The following is a 14405-nucleotide window of genomic DNA, read 5'->3' on the forward strand; positions in this document are numbered from 1 at the left end:
AAGTTCCACATCTGGTCATGGTCATATTTTTCTCTTCGGTAATTGAAACTTCTCCCATTCACTCCCATCCTTGGATAGGTTATCTCTACCTCTAGCAGATACTCGAATGTCAATACACTGTGATCATTCATTCCCATCCTATTATTAGTATTCGTTGCCTTAGACGTACGGTGCTTGCTTGGTTATAGAGAATACACAGTAGTTCACTTCAGTAGTTTATTGGGTAAAGACAACAAGTTATAGATGCGGCTGGCGAAGGTCCTAAGTAACTCTGGTCTCGTGAGATACGGAGGCCTCCCTCAAGAACGGCCAGTGCCGTCTCTGTGCGGACTGACGTCAGAGGCCTACTCGCCTGTGATTGGCTATAACCCAACCGTCATACAATTTGAGTGCTAACACCGCTCGGACATGCTACCAAGTCGACGGCCCTTGTCGACAGGCTCTGGATAGAAAGATAGTTATACTGATACTGAAAGGACCTCGGTGGCATGCAATAATAGCTTACAAGTAAAATATCATGTTAAATATTAAAAGGTAGATCAGGTGTGCGGAAATACTAACACCTCTCGGCATGTGCACAAAAATAAGAATATAATTACTCAGTAGAAAATCGTGGTAATAAAAATCTAATCTAATCGGTAGCAAAAATGGTAATCTGAACAGGAACATGTCTCAGTATATGATATAAACAATGCAACTCAAGAACTCCTTAACACAAAAATTATTAACATCATATGTTAATAGCATGTGCTTGAAAAAAATACAATTATCTGCTTTAATGGAAAAAAGATCCTGACCAAACAACCACAAAGTAAGTTTAAGATTAGATAATGGAGAAATAAAATTCAGTACAATATATTTCCAAGATATTTACAAGTACTGAATCAAGAAGGCTAACATCTTAGTGATAGTAGTCAGGCATCACTGGCCTCAGTGTGGTTGCTAGAACATTAACGGAACTCTTGATGACATCAACTGTAAAAATAAAAATAGCACAGTAAACTTAACAATGGCATCTGATTTATGACACAAAAGAAAGTTGAAGAAACTTCATTATAAATTTTATATCATATCCTCATTTCTGAGGATATGATTGACTATATATATATATATATATATATATATATATATATATATATATATATATATATATATATATATATATATATATATCACTAAGAACTCTTTGACCCGGCCAGGATTCGAACCCATGCCGTCCAGGATCACCCCTAAACGTACACAGTACCGTGACCACCGCACCAATGATCGTCTATAAGGATTGGTCAGTCTTGGCGCTTATTAACTAAGCTCCCTGACTGACTAATCCCCGACGACACTCATGGATCCATTTGGGTACAGTTTTTCATCAAATTCTGGCGCATGCACGGGCCGCACTGAGTCTAACATGTGTGAGAAAGCTGCATGAACGCGCAAGCCATATATCACTAAGAACTCTTTGACCCGGCCAGGATTCGAACCCATGCCGTCCAGGATCACCCCTAAACGTACACAGTACCGTGACCACCGCACCAATGATCGTCTATAAGGATTGGTCAGTCTTGGCGCTTATTAACTAAGCTCCCTGACTGACTAATCCCCGACGACACTCATGGATCCATTTGGGTACAGTTTTTCATCAAATTCTGGCGCATGCACGGGCCGCACTGAGTCTAACATGTGTGAGAAAGCTGCATGAACGCGCAAGCCATATATCACTAAGAACTCTTTGACCCGGCCAGGATTCGAACCCATGCCGTCCAGGATCACCCCTAAACGTACACAGTACCGTGACCACCGCACCAATGATCGTCTATAAGGATTGGTCAGTCTTGGCGCTTATTAACTAAGCTCCCTGACTGACTAATCCCCGACGACACTCATGGATCCATTTGGGTACAGTTTTTCATCAAATTCTGGCGCATGCACGGGCCGCACTGAGTCTAACATGTGTGAGAAAGCTGCATGAACGCGCAAGCCATATATCACTAAGAACTCTTTGACCCGGCCAGGATTCGAACCCATGCCGTCCAGGATCACCCCTAAACGTACACAGTACCGTGACCACCGCACCAATGATCGTCTATAAGGATTGGTCAGTCTTGGCGCTTATTAACTAAGCTCCCTGACTGACTAATCCCCGACGACACTCATGGATCCATTTGGGTACAGTTTTTCATCAAATTCTGGCGCATGCACGGGCCGCACTGAGTCTAACATGTGTGAGAAAGCTGCATGAACGCGCAAGCCATATATCACTAAGAACTCTTTGACCCGGCCAGGATTCGAACCCATGCCGTCCAGGATCACCCCTAAACGTACACAGTACCGTGACCACCGCACCAATGATCGTCTATAAGGATTGGTCAGTCTTGGCGCTTATTAACTAAGCTCCCTGACTGACTAATCCACGACGACACTCATGGATCCATTTGGGTACAGTTTTTCATCAAATTCTGGCGCATGCACGGGCCGCACTGAGTCTAACATGTGTGAGAAAGCTGCATGAACGCGCAAGCCATATATCACTAAGAACTCTTTGACCCGGCCAGGATTCGAACCATGCCGTCCAGGATCACCCCTAAACGTACACAGTACCGTGACCACCGCACCAATGATCGTCTATAAGGATTGGTCAGTCTTGGCGCTTATTAACTAAGCTCCCTGACTGACTAATCCCCGACGACACTCATGGATCCATTTGGGTACAGTTTTTCATCAAATTCTGGCGCATGCACGGGCCGCACTGAGTCTAACATGTGTGAGAAAGCTGCATGAACGCGCAAGCCATATATCACTAAGAACTCTTTGACCAGGCCAGGATTCGAACCCATGCCGTCCAGGATCACCCCTAAACGTACACAGTACCGTGACCACCGCACCAATGATCGTCTATAAGGATTGGTCAGTCTTGGCGCTTATTAACTAAGCTCCCTGACTGACTAATCCCCGACGACACTCATGGATCCATTTGGGTACAGTTTTTCATCAAATTCTAAATCAAAAATCACTTCTCCAAAATTCATTTTTATTTCTAGTCTGACGCGACACGGGCGCGTTTCGTAAAACTTATTACATTTTCAAAGACTTCACAAATACACAACTGATTAGAACTTACGTATCTCTGATTTTATATCTACATTTGAGTGAAGTGGGAGGGGTGATGTGGCATTAACACAAGACAGAACAAGAGGGGATATTAATAGGGTATTAAAAGTATCAACACAAGACAGAACAGAAACAATGGGTATTGAATAGAAGTGTTTGTAGAAAGCCTATTGGTCCATATTTCTTGATGCTTCTATATTGGAGCGGAGTCTTGAAGTGGGTAGAATATAGTTGTGCATTAATTGGCTGTTGATTGCTGGTGTTGACTTCTTGATGTGTAGTGCCTCGCAGACATCAAGCCTCCTGCTATCGCTGTATCTTTCGATGATTTCTGTGTTGTTTGCTAAGATTTCTCTGGTGATGGTTTGTTTGTGGGAAGAGATTTATGTTCCTTAATGGAGCCCTGTTGCTTATGCATCGTTAAACGCCTGTAAAGAGATGTTGTTGTCTTGCCTATATACTGTTTTTTTTTTAGGCTTACAGTCCCCAAGAGGTCATTTGAAGGCATAGACGATGTTGGTCTCTTTTAAAGCGTTCTGCTTTGTGTCTGGAGTTTCTCATGAGTAGGCTGGCCGTTTTTCTGGTTTTATAGTAAATCGTCAGTTGTATCTTCTGATTTTTGTCTGTAGGAATAACGTTTCTACTGACAATATCTTTCAGGACCCTTTCCTCCGTTTTATGGGCTGGGGAAAAGAAGTTCCTGTAAAATAGTCTAATAGGGGGTATAGGTGTTGTGTTAGTTGTCTCTTCAGAGGTTGCATGGCGTTTCACTTTCCTTCTTATGATGTGTTCCACGAAACCATTGGAGAAGCCGTTGTTGACTAGGACCTGCCTTACCCTACAGAGTTCTTCGTCGACTTGCTTCCATTCTGAGCTGTGGCTGAGGGCACGGTCGACATAAGCGTTAACAACACTCCTCTTGTACCTGTCCGGGCAGTCACTGTTGGCATTCAGGCACATTCCTATGTTTGTTTCCTAAGTGTAGACGTCTACACTAAGGAAACACAACAATCAACAGCCAATTAATATAGAAGCATTGTTTCGTGTTCTGTCTTGTGTTTGAATTTAATACCCATTGTTGAAAGTTTGTTTTCACCTCATCCACCTCACCTAAATGTAGATATAAACTCGAAGATGTGTAAGCTCTATTCAGTTTCAGTTGTGTGTTTGTAAACTAAAGTCTTTGAAAATGTAATAAGTTTTATGAAACGCGCTCAAGTGTCGCGTCAGACTAGAAATAAAAATGAATTTTGGAGAATTGATCTTTGAATTACCATCAACAGTGAAAAGAAACGTAAGAAAGATCGAGAAAATTCGTGTTAGAATTATTAATCTTACTTTTTCGGTCATATTTAATAAAAAAAAAAAAAAAAAAAAAAATATATATATATATATATATATATATATATATATATATATATATATATATATATATATATATATATATATATATATATATATATATATATATTTAAAGAAAAACTCTACCCCAGAAGTGACTCGAACCCATACTGCCAGGAGCACTCTGCTGGCGTACAGGACACCTTAACCGCTCGACCAACACGACCGGACAAAAGAGGATGGTAGCCGAGGCTATTTCCATTCCCCCGCCGGCACTCAGTTGGTAATCTTGGGCATGGTATTTTATCAAATCACTTCATTCTTTGGGGCACACATGAGGAACACAAATGCGAACAAGCCTGAATGGTCCCCAGGACTATATGCAACTGAAAACACACACCCCAGAAGTGACTCGAACCCATACTGCCAGGAGCACTCTGCTGGCATACAGGACACCTTAACCGCTCGTCCAACATGCCTTGACAAAAGGGTGATGGTAGCCGAGGTTATTTCCATGCCCCCGCCGGCACTCGGTTGGTAATCATGGGCATGGTATTTTATCAAATCACCTCACTCTTTGGGGCACACGTGAGGAACACAAATGCGAACATATGTTTACAAGAAAGGCTGCTACCTAAATATACTAATATATATATGTATATATATATATATATATATATATATATATATATATATATATATATATATATATATATATATATATATATATATATATATATATATATATACATATGTCATACCTAGTAGCCAGAACGCACTTCTCAGCCTACTATGCAAGGCCCGATTTGCCTAATAAGCCAAGTTTTACTGAATTAATATATTTTCTCTAATTTTTTTCTTATGAAATGATAAAGCTACCCATTTCATTATGTATGAGGTCAATTTTTTTTTCTTGGAGTTAAAATTAACGTAGATATATGACCGAATCTAACCAACCCTACATAACCTAACCTAACCTATCTTTATAGGTTAGGTGAGATTAGGTAGCCGAAAAAGTTTGGTTAGGTTAGGTTAGGTAGGTTAGGTAGTCGAAAAACAATTAATTCATGAAAACTTGGCTTATTAGGCAAATCGAGCCTTGCATAGTAGGCTGAGAAGTGCGTTCTGGCTACTATGTACGACATATATATATACACATATATATGTTGTTATATGTGACCGAAAAAGTAAAATTAATAATTCTAACAAGAATTTTCTCAATATTCCTTATGTTTCTTTTTACTGTCGTTGGTAATTGAAAAATCAATTCTCCAAAATTCATTTTTATTTGTAGTCTGACGCGACGTTTGAATGAGTTTCGTAATTACTTATTACATTTTCAAAGACTTTAGTTTACACACACACAACTGTAACCTTAAAACACTAAACAGAGTTTTACTTAATGCTAACATTGAACAGCTTGTCTCATATCCTCGCATTTGGGTGAGGGGATATGTTGCAACAGTTTTGGATGAGGTGAACAAACTTTTGACCAACACAAGACAGAACACGGTGCAATGGGTATAAATTGGATAAATGAGAGGGAAAAATGGAAGTAACTGCAAATGGTCTATTGGCCCATACTTCCTCTTGATGCATCTATATTGGTACAGAGTCTTGAAGAGGGTAGAATATAGTTGTGCATTAATTGGCTGTTGATTGCTGGTGTTGACTTTTTGATGTGTAGTTTTTGATGACCTACACATCAAAAAGTCAACACCAGCAATCAACAGCCTATTAATGCACAACTATAACGCTAATCTCCGAAAGTTCTTCACTTATTGCTTTCAAACTTTCACACAATCTTCCATTCGCATCCCAGCGGGATTTTATATACATATTATATAGATGTCACGATTGTGACTGGAAAAAACATGCTTTTTTTAAAAAACTTTTTTTTCATGTGTTTTTAATGTGAGGGAAATCTTTGAAACGACTTTACCGATTGCTTTGAAATTTTGACACATCGTTACATTCAAATAGGCTCGTATTTTTATATACCTAATATATACATGCCTCACCTATGACAGGAAAAAACAAGCTTTTTTTAAAAAAAACAGCGCCATCTGTTGGACGTAAGAGCAACATATGTTGTAATCTCTGAAAGATCTTCACCGATTGCTTTGAAATTCTGACACAACGTTCCATTCGTTTATGTACATGTTTTTAAATACCTACTATATGGATGCTACACCTGTGACAGTTAAAACATACTTTTTTTTCGAAAATAGCACCATCTGTTGCACATAATAGCAACACACTTGCAATACTAAATATGTTACGAATTCCTTCTGAATGTTTTCGATTGCACTGATAAATTAAATTTTCATAGATTTCGATTTATTTTAATTTGTATTGAATGATTTTGTATGTCATTGTGTCGGAATTGAGATGTGTTGTTTACCATACCGTTCATTTCATAAATATACGTATAAATGCCACACCTGTGACAGGTAAAAATATTCTATTTTTTTAAGAAATAGTGCCATCTGTTGCACGTAAGAGTCACACACAATATTCTAAATATGTTACGATTCCATTTCATTTTTCCGATTGCATTGATAAATTGAATTTTCACAGATTTTGATTTATTTTAATTTTGATTTAATAATTTTGTGCGACATTGCATTGGAATTGAGCTATGTTGTTTTCCATACCATTCATTTTGTGAGTATAAGTATAGATGCCACACCTGTGACAGGAAAAAATATGCATTTTTTTTTTAAACAGTGCCATCTGTTGCAAGTAAGAGCAACTCAAGCTATACTAAATATGTTACGATTCTATTTCAATGTTTCAAATTTCATTGATAAATTGAATTTTCATATATATCAAATTATTTTCCTGTTGATTTAATTATTTTGTGAGACATTGCGATGAAATTGAGTAATTGAGCTTTGTTGTTTACCATACTGTTCATTTCATGAGTGTAGTTTATTTTTTAATTTTTCATTGTTTTTCATTCCATTTTTTAATTGTTTTTCTTATATATCAGTGATGGGAACATCAGATTATTTGATGTTCCCATTTTTCTGATGGGAACATCAGATCACATGTGAATACATCGGATGAGGGAGTTGGGAATGGTGGGGAGGACAAGGGGACGGAAGTGGGGAAAGTATTGAGAACGATGGGACAGAGGAGGGGGTAATGGTGGGGAAAACGAGGGGACGGGGGAGTTAGGGATGGTGGGGACGAGGAGATAGGGGAATGAAGAATGGTGTGAAGGACAAGGGGAACAGGTAAATGGGGGATGGTGCAGAGGACGAGGGAACTGGGGAGGGGGGAATGATAGGGAGGATGAGGGGATGGGGGATGGTGGGGAGGACTCAGGGATGGAGGGATGGGGGAGTGGGGGACACAGGGATGGGGGAGGGAGGAAATGGCAGGGAGAAAGAGAGGACTGAAGAGGGGTAATTGTGGGGAGGACAGGGAGACAAGGGAAAGGTTGTTGGGGCTCAGACACGCACATGCATTACTGAGCCACAGCAATGCGTGGCTCAGCTAGTGTATAAATAAAAATGGAAATGTTCGTTTGTTCAAAATCGCTAATCTCCAAAAGTTCTTCACTGATTGCTTTGAAATTTTCACACAACATTCCATTTGTATTCGAGCGGGTTTTTAAACATACCATATAGATGTCAGGTCTTTGACCAGAAAAAAACTGTTTTTTTCTGAAAAATTCATGTGTTTTTCATGTGAGGTAAATCTTCGAAACCTCTTTACTGATTGCTTTGAAATTTTGACACATCGTTGCATTCAAATAGGCGCATGTTTTAATACACTTAATATATACAGGCCTCACCTGTGACAGGGAAAAACTTTTTTATTTAAATAGCACCATTTGTTGGGCATAAGAGCAACACACTCTGTAATTTCCGAAAGTTCTTCACCAATTGCTTTGAAAATTTTACACAACATTTCATTTGAATACATGCATGTTTTTGTATACCTACTATATAATTCCCACACCTGTGGCTGGTAAAAACACGCTTTTTTGACAAACAGCGCTATCTATTGCATGTAATAGCAACACACGTTATCCTAAATATGTTACAATTCCATTTGAATGTTTCCGATTGCATTGATAAATGGAATTTTCATAGATATCGATTTATTTTACATTTTGATATATTTATTTTATGTAACATGGCGTTGGAATTGAGCTGTGTTGTTTTCAATACTGTTCACTTCATAAGTATAAGTATAGATGCTACACTTGTGACAGGTAATTATTTTTTTTTAAGAAACACATACCATACATCTGGTAAACACATGCTCTTACATCTGTTGCATGTAAGAGCAACACACGTTATACTAATTATGTTACAATTCCATTTAAATGTTTCTGATTGCTTAGACAAATTGAATTTTCCTAGATTTCGATTTATATTCATTTTGATTTAAGTATTTTGTGTTACATTGTGTTGGAATTGAGCTGTGTTGTTTACCATATTGCTCATTTCGTGAGTATAACTATAGATGCCACACCTGTGACAGGTAAAAACTTTTTTTTTTAACAGCGTCATCTGTTGCATGTAAGAGCAAGACATACTATACTAAAAATGTTACGATTCCATTTCAAGGTTTCTGATTTCATTGATAAATTTAATTTTCTTAGATTTCGATTTATTTTTGTTTTGATTTAATTATTTTGTGTGACATTGTGTCGGAATGGAACTGTGATGTTTAACATAACGTTCATTTTGTGAGTATAGTTTGTTTATAATTTTTTCATCATTTTCCATTTCGTTTTTTAAACTGTTTTTCTTATATTTCAGTGATGAGAATATCAGATCATTTGATGTTCCCAATTTTCTGATGTTCACATCAGATCATTTGGGAATGCATCGGACGAGGGAGTGGGAATGGAGGGGAAGACAAGGGGATGGGAGGGGGGGATGTTGGGGAGGACGAAAGGACAAGGGAGGGGGTAATGTTGGGGAGGACGAGGAGACTGTGGAGTTAGGGATGGTGGGGACGAGGGGACAGGGGAACGGGCAATGGTGGGGAGGACATGGGGACAGGGGAGTTGGGGATGGTTGGGGGGACAAGGGGACGGGGGAGAGAGAATGGTAGGGAGGTCGAGGTGACGGAGGAGTGGGAGATGGTAAGGAGGACGAGGGGACGGTGGAGTGGGGAATGGTTAGAAGGACGAGGGGACGGTAGAGTGGGGGATGGTGGGGAGGACAAAGTTATGGGGAGTGAGGAATGGTTGGGAGGACAAGGGGATGGGGAAGGGGGGGGAATAGTGGGGAGGATTGGGAGACAGGAAAAGGTTGCTGTGGCTCAGCAATGCACATGCGTTGCGTTGGAACAGGAATAAAGCTCTTGTTGCTCTTCCAGGAGAAAAGTTAGGTCTCGCTTCTCTTATTATGCTTAAAATCCCCCTTGAGCAAGGAACTATTCCAATTTATGTACCAGCTTACCATCTATCCCATTCTCAGAGGACAGAAACTGGTAGACTCATAGAGGAAATGTTACAAAGTGATCTAATTGAGTCGAGTAATTCGCCATGGAATGCTCCAATGATTCTTGTACCAAAGCGAGATGGGACATGGAGACCTGTAATCGATTATCGGAAGCTTAACAGAGTAACTATACCTGATCGTTTCCCCACTTCCAGTCTCAAATGATTTGTTGTAAAGTATAGATTGAAACAAAGCATTCTCAACAGTAAATTTGTTTCAGAGAGTCTGGCAAATCCTCCTTGATGAGGAAAGTAAATAGATGACAGCCTTTAGTACTCCCAGTGGGTTTCATTTGAAAAGAATGTCATTTGGTTTGCGAAGCAGTCCAATAACCTTCTCTAGGCTCATGACGAACCATTTTCGTAGATTGATAAGAAATATTCTTTTAGTGTATCTCGATGATCTCATAATCATGTCGCAACATGTTCAAACTCACTTCCAGAACCCTGAGAAAGTATTTGCAAAGCTCACAGAAGCAAATTTAAAAATAAAACTCTCAAAGTGCTATTTTTTAAAGGAGAAGATTAATTTCCTAGGTCATACAGTTATACCTGCAGGCATTATAGTGAATGAAGCAAAAATTATTCCTGCCCCTGGTTTTCCAACACTTCGTACTGGAAAGGATATAAGACAGTTCACAGGTCTTGTAGGATTTTATCGTTCATTTATTTCTGGATTCTCTATTATAGCCGCTCCACTTTACAAGTTGCAAAAAAAAAAGATGAACCCTTTGTTTGGGAAGAAGCCCAAGAACAGTCATTCGAAAAGCTCAAAACAGCATTGATATTGTCACCTGTCCTTAGGAATCCTGATTTTCTAAACCTTTTACGTTGGTTACAGATGCTAGTGACATAGGCTTAGCTGCTGCATTACTTCCAACAGAAGGTTTCAGAGATCACGCAATAGCTTATGCGAGCCGTACATTATCTAAAGAAGAGAAAAATTATATAGTATATAAAATTATATGTCTTCCCTTATTTCTGACTCATTCAAGGTGAATATCGGGTCGAGTCTAGTTGGTTCGTCATTGGCTCTGATTCTTTTGGGTACCTTGACATGTTGGCTCAGAAAGTTCCTTGTTGCCACTTCCAAGAGTTTATCTTTCCATGTATCTGCACTTCCCCATTGGTCGACATTTTCACAGTCTATCATTTCTTGGTTGAAATCGCCCATGATTAAGAGTCTGGATAAATTCCTGCAGGCAACTGAAGCTACTCTCTCAATTATATTATTGGATGCCATGTTGTTCCTATCGAATTCCTATCTGGGTCTTCTGTCATTTAGTGGAGGGTTGTAAATGACTGCCACTATTATCTTAGGTCCACCCATTGTCATAGTTCCTGTTATATAGTCTCTGAATTCGTAACAGCCCGGAATTTCCATCTCTTCAAAACTCCAGTCCTTCCTTATCAGCAGGGGCCACTCCTCCTTCTCTTCTCCCTTTCCTTGCTATATAGTAGTCCTTTGGAAATATAGCATTTGTTATGACTCCTGACACATTTGTGAGTCCTATTACATCTGGGTTTTCTTTCTGTGCCCTTTCTGCCAGTTCACTTGCTTTATTGGTAATCCCATCAATGTTTGAGAACATTACCCTGGAGCTCACTTTCCTATATCCAGTTTCACCCACCTTCTCCACTAGTGTAGGAAGCTGTTCCATGGGCATTGCTACTTGGGTAGGCTCATCCTCCTGTGGGGTTGTTACCAGGGAATGGGGGGGAGGGGAGATGGGGCTTAGGGCTTAGATCTAGCCCAGGCCTGTTTGGAACAGGAAGAAGTCCTGGGGTTGGAAGGGCTGGGAGTGCTGAAGGTTGGGGGGGGGGGGGGGCAGGGAGTGCTTAGGGTGAGGGCTTGCCCTACTGTGGTGTAGTTAACAGGGGTTTAGGCGGAGGCAGGGTGGGGAATGGAGGGCTTAGATCTTGCTTGGTCTTCCTTGGGGCCGGAAGAAGACCAGGGAATGAGAAGGCAGGGGTACTCGGGGTAAGAGGGGAGGGAGGATTTGGGTGGTATGGTGGGCATTGTGTAGAGGCAAGGGAGGATTTGTGCTAGGGGTGGGGGGAAGGGGCTCCTATGGGGTGGTGGGTTGGGGTGTTGCAGTCCCCCTCTGGGGTTCCTGAATTGGGGTTCCGACTTTCCCTCTAGGATTGCTGGGTTGGAGGCTGAGGTTTCCTGGCTCCTTCCCTCAACCTGTGCACTTTCCTTGCATCTGCTGCCTGTATTATCTCGTCCCTGGTCATGTCCCTCTGAAGGAATACCTTTCTGTAATTCTTTTTTTTTCAGTTTGCTGTTTTTTACTAGGATGTCCTCTTTGATGTCCACGATCCTGAATACTAACTTTATCAATATTTTTTTTTTTTTGTACTGCAATCCGGAAAACTTTTCTATGTCTGGTTTAACCGCTTCCATTCTTATCTCAGTTTGTATCCCTGACACTGCAGGTTTGTCCTTAGTCCTCCACTCTTCCTGCTTGTAACCTTCTTGTTTTTTTAATACCTACCACAACTACAGCTCTTTTCCTTTCTATTAGATGGCTCCTGTATCTAGTTGCTTCCTGTGAAGTTACGGCTTTCATTTCAACTTCCTTGACTGTGGACATGGCTTCTGGGCACTTCCTCAACATTTCAGCAAAGGTAGCCCCATTGTAGGGGTCCCTGCTATTGCTACATCCCCTGCTACATGGGGGTTGGTTGTCTTGGCCAATGTCGGAGGAGGGCTTGTTTTTAGTTTTTTCGTGCTGACTTAGTTTCATCTGCAGTTAACTTATGATTTCCCTCATGTATTTCTAGTCCCCCATTGATTTTCCTCCATGCACTAGTAGTCATCTCCATGTATGATTCGGCCTGTTGCTCTCCTCCAACTTGTGTTCTGTTTTCCTACGATCATGCTTGACCCCTTTTTGTTCCCTAGAGTTAGTGTTAGTCTACAAGGATCAGAGAAGTGAAGAGAGAGGAGGAAGATAAAGAAGAGGATAGTATAGGGGTGACAAGGGATAGTGTGTGTGTGTGGGGGGGAAGCGGGGCGGGGGAGGAGAGGAGGTGTAGGGGTGGAATGTGGGTGTGAAGGGGGGGGGGGGAAGTGTGTGTGTGGGGTGTTACACTGTGGTGGGTGTGCATGTGTGCGTGTGCTTGTGTAGTGTGTACAGATTACAGGAGCCTATTGGGCTCTATCATATCTACACTTGAAACTGTGTATGGAGTCAGCCTCCACCACATCACTTCCTAATGCATTCCATTTGTCAACCACTCTGACACTAAAAAAGTTCTTTCTAATATCTCTGTGGCTCATTTGGGCTCATGTGTGTGTGTGTGTGTGTGTGTGTGTGTGTGTGTGTGTGTGTGTGTGTGTGTGTGTGTGTGTGTGTGTGTGTGTGTACTCACCTAATTGTGCTTGCGGGGGTTGAGCTCTGGCTGTTTGGTCCCGCCTCACAACAGTCAATCAACATGTGTACAGGTTCCTGAGCCTATTGGGCTCTATCATATCTACACTTGAAACTGTGTATGGAATCAGCCTCCACCACATCTCTTCCTAATGCATTCCATTTATCAACCACCCTGACACTAAAAAAGTTCTTTCTAATATCTCTGTAACTCATTTGGGCACTCAGTTTCCACGTGTGTCCCCTAGTGTGTGTGCCCTTTGTGTTAAATAGCTTGTCTTTATCTACCCTATCAATTCCCTTGAGAATCTTGAATGTGGTGATCATGTCCCTCCTAACTCTTCGGTCTTCCAGCGAAGTGAGGTTTAATTCCCGTAGTCTCTCCTCGTAGCTCATACCTCTCAGCTCGGGTACCAGTCTGGTGGTAAACCTTTGAACCTTTTCCAGTTTAGTCTTATCCTTGACTAGATATGGACTCCATGCTGGGGCTGCATACTCCAGGATTGGCCTGACATATGTGGTATACAAAGTTCTGAATGATTCCTTACACAAGTTTCTGAATGCCGTTCTTATGTTGGCCAGCATGGCATATGCCGCTGATGTTATCCTCTTGATATGGGCTGCAGGAGACAGGTCGGACGTGATATGAACCCCCAAGTCTTTTTCTTTCTCTGACTCTTGAAGAATTTCATCTCCAGATGATATCTTGTGTCTGGCCTCCTGCTCCCTACACCTATCTTCATTACATTACATTTGCTTGGGTTAAACTCCAACAACCATTTGTTCGACCATTCCTTCAGCTTGTCTAGGTCTTCTTAAAGCCTCAAGCAGTCCTCCTCTGTCTTAATCCTTCTCATAATTTTGGCATTGTCCGCAAACATTGAGAGAAATGAATCTATACCCTCCGGGAGATCATTTACATATATCAGAAGCAAGATAGGACCGAGTACAGAGCCCTGTGGGGACTCCACTTGTGACTTCACTCCAATCTGAGGTCTCACTCCTCACCCTAACTCTCTGCTTACTATTGCTTAGGTACTCCCTTACCCACTGGAGCACCTTTCCAGCTACACCTGCCTGTCTCTCCAGCTTATGGACCAGCCTCTTATGCG

The 14405-nt window shown here is 41.0% G+C and overlaps 1 protein-coding gene across 1 annotated transcript in view; it reads left to right on the forward strand.

Annotated features, from left to right (window-relative positions):
- The window catches only part of LOC138365060 (trichohyalin-like), a 73021-nt gene that overhangs the window by 48409 nt on the left and 10207 nt on the right, over positions 1-14405 (forward strand). The window lies entirely within an intron of this gene.

The sequence above is a fragment of the Procambarus clarkii genome, chromosome 15 (genome assembly GCF_040958095.1).
Source record: "Procambarus clarkii isolate CNS0578487 chromosome 15, FALCON_Pclarkii_2.0, whole genome shotgun sequence".
In the NCBI taxonomy this organism is placed as follows: Eukaryota; Metazoa; Arthropoda; class Malacostraca; order Decapoda; family Cambaridae; genus Procambarus; species Procambarus clarkii.